Source organism: Dryas octopetala, chromosome 8 (genome assembly GCF_963921425.1).
Source record: "Dryas octopetala chromosome 8, drDryOcto1.1, whole genome shotgun sequence".
Classification (NCBI taxonomy): domain Eukaryota; kingdom Viridiplantae; phylum Streptophyta; class Magnoliopsida; order Rosales; family Rosaceae; genus Dryas; species Dryas octopetala.
Window position 1 is genome coordinate 10927922 of NC_141373.1, and position 8710 is coordinate 10936631.

Sequence of the window (8710 nt, forward strand, 5' to 3'; positions counted from 1 at the left end):
ACAGTGAGACTGGTAGTTGCGGGAGGAAGTGAGTTCTTCTCTTCGCTCTCTCTGCCTCAGAATTTTGTGTTTTCGTTTGTTGGCGTCAGCTTTTTACTTTTCAGAAGGCAATTAAAAACAGAAAGAACTCATCAAACAAGTGTTCTAGGAAAGTAATGAAACTATAAATTTGCTTTCTACCACATATTTGACTTTGACTTTGAGGTTGATAAAAATAAGGAGTCTACCCGACGAAAAATTCTACCATACAAATATCATGTCACAAATAAGTAACTTATTTGTTTATTATCATTTTCAATATACATTTTTTTAAATATTCATCTTTTTAATATAATTGTATATTATACGCATACTTATCACTTATGTATTTTTAAAAATTTGCTGGCAAAAACAAAAACAAAAACAGATAGCCGTAATAGTTATCTGGATTTTGGAATGATGCGGTTTAGATTCTTTTTTCGGGTGTGGGATTTGGATTCTGTGTGTTGTGTTGCATGGCTAAGTTGGCTAAGTTGTGTGTCTCTTCTGTTTAATTGGGCCACGTAGGCATATGTTTGTTATATATATATATATCTTGTTTTTAATGTCAAGCCCACATAATACTTTTTCAAAACACTTTGCTACACTTTCGAGTACAGTAGCTAATTAAAGGAGAGATTTCCATTTTCTTCTCGATGTTGAATAATAAATACAAGTGAGCATACTATGAACAAAAATTCAAAAACAATACAAGGACTTGCAATAACTACAATTTTAATGGATGATCAAAGTCATGTTTTGAATTAATTGTTGCTGCAATTAATGGGACTTCAACTGGTAAAGGATTGTGAGTTTACTAAAGTTGTTTTTGAATACAGTGGCAAATCCAAGAAATTTGCCACTAGAGTCGAGATTAAAAAGTATATTAGGAAAGTTGGACTTCAACTTCTAGGGCTTTGTCGAGTGGGTAGGGTGTCTTTGTTGGAATGTTCTAATTCTTTTTGAGTGACGGCCTACAACGACATCTTGTACTAGACATTTGCTCCACTGCTTCTTTTCTCCTAAGAAAATAGCGGTCTCTTTGAGGCATTTCTACAAATCTCATTGCCCTTCCAACTTTAAAGGATCAAACAAGAATTTATGAGGTCAATTTTCTAACATGTAGGAGAAGAAATTAGTTCAATGGGTCACAATTAACCCCATTTGCCTCAATGAAGATCCGCTCCTGCTTGAATCTAATGCTAGAGGGAAGGTTTTTTTTTTGGGTCAAGGATGCTAAGAATGTGATTAGTTCTATGAATTGGGCATCTCTTTATAATGTTTACTTTTCTACAAAATGAAAAGAAAGGAAAAAAGAAAAAGAAAAGAAAGAAACATATAATTAGTTATGTGGATTTTTTTTTTTCGTAGGCACGATCCAATGAATGTGGTTTCATTGATGTCGATGTTATAGAGTTATTTTTGTTTATTTTTTATTTTGTCAATAGTAAGCTTCATTGAAAAGGAGAAGACATATATACAAAACAAAAGAATAGGATAGAGTGTTGATATTCACATAGTCCTTAGGGTGGGAAGTGGAAGAGTGTTTAGTGGGTGGATAATTATGGAAAATGTGCATTATATTTTTTAAAATTTAATGGGGTAAAAATAAGGTGAGCAAGAAATACAATAATGATTATAAAATTCACTTTTGGACTCTTACTGATAAGCTAATCTACCTACTTTACCCAAATAATAAAAAGGTCCACTTAATTAGTTTTAAACCCACCTTTTAAAAGAATCAGTTTTTGTCTCTCTCCCTCCCCATCTTTTCATACCTTTCTCTAGCGCTATTTCTGCCGATCACTCTATCTTCGATCGCTCTCTGATCTCTCTCTCTCTCTCTCTCTCTCTATCATCGTCTTCTGCTGCTTTTTCTATCTGTCTATTTCTATCTCTCTGTGTTTTTTACCATATCTCATCGCCAGAGCCTTGAAGGAGATCGGAGACCTCCAGATCGGAGTTTGTCTACCTTCGATCTAGAAGTATAGAGGTCAGAGTTTGTTGATTGCATCATCTAGAGGTGCTTTGAGATCTGAAAGTTACTACTTAGACAATGACAATTATTGGTACTGTTAAAATTAAGATTTTTTATTCCAAAAGCTTGAATTTTTGTGTTTTGTGTTTGTTTTATGGTTTTTTTTTTTACATGTTTATGCATACAAAAGGCATAAGATTTATATAAGTTACGTTGTTTTTTGGTGTTGCTGCGGAGTGGGAATTGCCAAAAAAAAAGCTTGGGCTCTGTGCCCAATGCATTTTTTCAAGTGATTTCATTAAAGTTGACTGCATTGAGATTTGCTTTATGATAATGGACCTTAAAAAAAACCTATTTTCTATAATGGACTGTAAACAAAAAACCTGAGAAATATGATAGAGGGTGGGAATAGTAACACCCTTAAGACAATTTGATAATAGAGAACAATTAAGATAGATAAAACAAAAACATATAAGACAAAGCCCGTAAACAAAGGTTTTAGTGGCCAGAGAGGCCCAACACCTTCAATCCTCACATAGTGAATCAAACCTAAACATATAAGGTAATTTAATTGAATAACCCATTTTAATATGCAATAAGTTTTTTTGACCCTCTCTTTCCAAAACTTACTTTTCTAACCATTTTACCTGTGAAATGTCGAATTTACTCTCGCAATAAAACGCCTGACCTTATGTAGACCGCGCATTCCACCAGAAATTTCACCATCTTCTTCTCCTCTTCTGGCAACCGTGCATTCCACAACTAGAATTTGACCATATTTTTCATGGCAAAACAACCCACCACCATCATTCCAACAGATTCAATCCACCACTATCCTCCACCTCCCACACCGACCTCTCTCTCTCTCTCTCTCTCTCTCTCTCTCTCTCTCTCTCTCCCACTAGTCCAATCAAACTTGAGGCAAGGCGGAGCTTCAGCTATCGTTGTTCAAGGTGGGGTTTGGCGATGTGGTGCCTCCTCGATCTTGTCCACCACCCAAACACCTAAATCTGCGTTGTTTTTTTTTTTTTTTATAGATTTGAGTTGGGAGAGAAGTGGAGAGAGACAGAGAGATGAAATGATAGGTCGCTGGCCGGTGAGGGGGGGAGGGTTTGGGTTGTTGCTCTCCATGGTTGCTGTATGAAGAAGGTGGAGGAGGGTTTAGCTGCTGCAGGAAGAAGGTGCAATAACCGGTGAATTTTGGTGTAATGTGCGGTTTACACACAATATATTTAAGGGGTATTTTGGTCTAAAAAACTGTAAAAGGGTTATAAATGTAAGTTTTGGGGGAGGAGAGTCAAAAAAGCTTATTACATATTAAAAAGGGTTATTGAATTAAATTACCCAACATATAATCACAAAAAAAAAAAAACCAAAAAAAAAAAAAAAGAAAGCATAAAGGCCCTAAACAAGAATACAGTTCAATTTACAAAAGCTAGCCCAAGACTGAAGAGCACCACCGTCGTAACTGCTACCAATGTTAGAGCAGCTCAATCTACAACCATGGGCAGCCACCAAGGTCAAATGGGTGGGTGGAACCAGAAATTTCGGAAAGGTCGGGCTAGCTAATATTACCTTAAAGGTTACTGACTATACTTTTGCTTCTAGGTATAATTATTATAATCATCCTAAGAGTTTTAAGTAAAATCTTATAACTGGATGATTATTAGGAGGAACTGTTTTATAAGAGTCTTTAGATTAATCTAATAACACATATTTAACATCACCTATATCTATTTTATTATCTAATAATCTGTTTAAATTAATACACTTAAAAAAAAAAAAAAAACTCACCCAAATCGTATGATTATTATTTTTTTTTATGTTGCAGCCCAAAAGTATATATATAGCGTTATAGCCTACTCAACTATAAGAGTTAGCTCAATCTATTGAGTTTTAGCTCATTTTTTTAGTAAAATATTAATTTAAAGAAGTTAAGGACTAAAACATTGGGCTAACCTACTATCTCTTAATTGGATGGGCTATATATATACTTTTGGCTACAAACAAACATAATACATATGTTTTTTTACAAAAAAGCAACCTGGGCTACAATCCATGTAGCTCTAAGCTAGATCTGCCCTTGGACTGTTGCATTTTTTTCTAGTTTTAGTTTTTAATTTGTTTAATTTTTTTTGTTGAATTAGTTTATTTAATTTTGTTTAAGGGTAAAGTTGATATTTTTGAGATAGAATAGAGTATCTCTTTTGAATATGGTAACCAAGCATTGCATAGTTAAACATTGTTCTTCTTTATTGTAGTAAAAATTAAAAAGACAATGTCAATGTAGGATTCAATAGACATTGTTACTTTTGAGACTAATGTATAAAGGCATAAGTTATTAATATTAATGTACGGTCATGAGACTTTTTACAAATAACTATTCTTCCGTTTCAAATTCTAATACTATACATATTTCTCCACAACATTGAAAATGTCTCAAATTCACATTCAATTAAAAAAAAAAAAAAAAAAAAAACTCTTTAAGACAAAATAAATAAATAGATTACACATTCAATTCAACAGTTAGATCAAATACAACTAGTCAATTTGTTTAGGACATTCAAATTCAATACGGTGATGGTCCATTGTTCATCCCTCACAATTACTCAAACTTTCTCATTTAATTTTTTTTTTCTAACTAGTCCAAAACGATGATGAGTTTAAAAAAATAAAAAACTTTGTGATGACGTGGCCCATTGAAAGTCATTGGATTATAAGGGTGGTTGTGAATTTTTTTTTTGGATAGATTCAACCTTTGACCTAGTTTAATCCGATCCTATTCATTATCCATCCATTAAAGGCAGAGATTCCAAATACATTTCGAGATTTGTTACTTTGTTAGGGAGAAAAATAGTAAGGATACGGAGGAAAATAATAAAAACAGTCAAAACAATAGTGAAGGTTAGGAAAGAAAATGTGAAAGATAACAACGATACATATATATATATATTAAGATTGATATTGATATTGATATTATAATTTATCAACTACTAATTAATTATGGACCAAAAAAACTATTAATTAATTAGTGTAAAGATTAATCGAATGATGCAATGCTGACTATGTTTCATTAGTTTCTCAAAATAACCAACGACCTTAGAACAATATATGTCAATCGCTATAAAAAGCTTAGAACATAAAGAACAAATTGATTAATATTAATCCAAACCAGTGAATAAGAGATACAACAAGACTGAAAAAAAAAAAAAAATGTTTGAAGAGAGTGAAAGCATGACTGATAATGTCCTTCTCTCTCCATCATCTTGTGAAGAAGATGATATGTTTTTCGATGATCAAGTGTTGGATGTACTTAAGTATTTTGCAGAGGACTGCCCAAATTTTGAAGATTGGGGCAAAGTGATGGAGATGCCATCATTAGAAATCGATGCACTGGTTGAAGTGTTGAGTGTGGGAGATGTTGCTGGACAAACTCAAACCCAACCCCTTGGTTCTTATGTCCCAGCAAATTCTGATTGTCTGGTGAACTCAAAGCCCGGGCCACAAGTCCCAAAAAGCTGGAGGAAAGGAACTTCTTGGACACTAAAGGAGCATGAGTAAGTATTCTTTTTTATTTATTTTAAATTCTTGAGGTTAGTCCAATTAATGGTGAAGGAGGAAAGAGTAATATGTAAGATTTAGATAGTTTTTTTTTAATTCGCCAACTATCGTACATGAGATTTGAACTCAAAACTTTCTCTCAACAAATAGGAGGCTGGGTGCAATCTACTAGACCAAATGGTTAAATTTGGATAGGTTGAGAGAGTTTTGACCTTTTCGATTCCCAACAATATAATAAAAAAATATCTTTGAATGTCAATAAAACTTCTATGTATCGAGGGTATATCTCATCCAGTGTTTTCAATAGCGAGCTTCAAGCGCGAGTCATGGCGAGGCGGTGGCCGATTGCGCACGACGTCGAGGGAATGTATAAAATGACTGAAAGGCGACAGCAAGGCGCATAAAGCGGCGAGGCGTACATAGCGTTAATGGTGACGCTATGCAAGAATTTTATTTTTATTTTTTCAAAAACTCAGTCCCAAAACGACGTCGTTTTGGGCTGAGAGTTTAATTAACTCCTTCAGTCCTTCCCCATTCAGAATCACATTCTCTCAAACTCTCAACCCTCAACCCGCATCTCTGTGAGTGTTCTCTCATTCTCGACGGTTGGGTAATTGTCTTATCACTGCGGCTGGGTGGTCTGGGCGGCGGCTGGGTGGACTCTCGAATCGATCTCTCGTTCTGTCATCTCTGAGTCTCATCTCTCTCTGGGCAGCTAGGAGCCCATTGAGTCTCGATCTCTCATTCTCGGCAGCAGGAGCGCATTCGTCTCTCACTCTCTCCTCTGTATGTTTGTTTCTGACTTTCTGAGTTTCTTCTCATATAGTCATATGTATGTTTGTTTCTGCAGTTTGCACATCTGTGATTAATTGATTATGTGAATATTAGGAATTTTTGTGAATAATGAATATTAGGAATTGTTGTGAATAATGAATAATGAATATTGGGATTGTGATTCTGTGAGTATTGTGATTCTGTGACTATGTGAGTATTGTGAATTGTTTTAAATTTGTGATTCTGTGAGTATTGTTCATTGTTGTGAATAATGAATATTGTGAATTTTTCTGGTATTTTATTTGTGTTTTGGACAGAGATATTTTTTGATAAAAAATTATGAGTCCAAAAGATTTTGCTTGGAAGTATTCGAAAAGATTTTGCTTGGGAGTATGCAAAAGAGGTTGGTGGAAAAAAAAATATAAGGTACAAGTATTATGATTAACAATGTAACAAGGGTATTTCTAGACTGAAAGAGCACTTAGCTCACACTCACAATGGAATGAGACCTTGCAGAAAAGTCCCAAATGTTGTGAGGTTAGAGTGCTTTGGAGCTTTGATATGTAATATGGATGATTTTTATTTATGAATGACAATTAATGCTATTTTTTAGCTATATTATTTTTTTTATAATTTTTTTATTATTATATGTTTTTATGCCCGAAAGGCTTACGCTATACGCGTCAAGGCTTACGCCTAGCCTTGCGAAACCGCAAACGCCTCGCGTGACGCTTTTGCGTCTGAAAACACTGATCTCATCACTCATTATAGGTAAGTTTTTCTTGAATTTTTTTGACTTTCTTTTTTAGTTTATAGAAAAGTTTATAGAAAGGGAGTTGTTCATCCACAAAGTTTTTTTTTTGGTGCATCCACAAAGTTTAGTTAATAAAATTTCTCTTTATATTTATTTATTTATCTATCTACTTATTTACCATGTAGAATTCAATTATATATCTTCTTGTTATTTTCCAAATGAATATAAGTAGTAGTAGGTTGTTAATGGTTTCAATAATTAAATTTCTTACAAACTTTATTCAATGAAGATATATATATTGACTATTGTATTTGTTGATATCAAAGGTTATTTTTGCTTGGATTGGAGAAATATGAGAAGGGAAATTGGAAGTTTATATGTCGATATGCAGTGAAGACAAGATCGCAAGTACAAGTAGCTTCTCATGCTCAAAAGTATTTTGCTCGTCACGATCCAATGAAAAGAGGAGAGAAGAAGACAAGACAAAGTATCTTTGATGTCACCACAGTTCGTGACAGTACAAGATATGAGTTTGAAGCTTCACTTGCTAATCAAAATTATGATCAGAAAGTACTCAATAGCCAGATGGTTCAAGACTCTCCAATATTGTTGCCAACCGAAACCAATCTTCTAAATTCAATGTACTGGTTTGGTTCTCATGGTCTTTATGTGTAAATTATTCAGAATATTTGGTGGGTATAGCAATTTAGGTGTGTTAGCTAGACACCCTTTGTAAATAGGATTTGGTTTTTAAATAATTTGGTAATTAGGCTGGTGGTTTAATGGGTACAGCCGCACCTTGTAAATAGGATTTGGTTTTTAGAATTTTATTTCAGTATTAAACAAAGTTTATGATTCAACCTTCTTGTGTATATTACAACAGTTCTCTTATCCGGACCTTATATACTATTGGATGTATTCAGACCTCTTCAACTTCATGGTTAAAAATTTAAAATCCAGATTTCAATGGCTTGCTGTGCATGTGTTCTTTGGGAAAGTTATCTTTGAAGGATTGACCCATATGCCAAATGGGTTTCGAAAGTTGGTTCACATCAGACATGGAATATATGTATATAGCTAGTGATCGAGCATTAGGCCATGGATTGTAGCCCATGAGGTAGTTTTTATGGGAATTATTATCTAATTTCTATTTATCCCACCTATATTTATCATCTATTTTTAATTTAACCTACTCAACTAAGAATCTAGACATAAATTTAATTTAGACACATAACTATATAAGCTATTTCAACGGGGTCCATGAATTTTCAAATATTTCAAATATACACCCGATCTATATATTATCTAAATTGAAAAATGAATTTTTGTCCATTGATTCGTTGAGAGATCAGTTAAATGACAGCTTGACTTTTGCTGATCGGGATTACTTGGCGATGTAGCGCTATCTCAGCAAACATTTCCCGCCAAATGAGCAACATGGGCCCACAATTTAATAATAATTAGAGAGAGAGAGTGAGAGAGAGTTTGTGTGCCCGTGTCAGGGGTTAGGTGGACCCGCGGGAAATGAGCGACACGGGTCCACAAACTCATCATCTCTTTCTCGCTCGTTGAACACAAGTGAGGGATTTATATTCGAATTTGGGAGAAAACGTGATGTTTTTGGG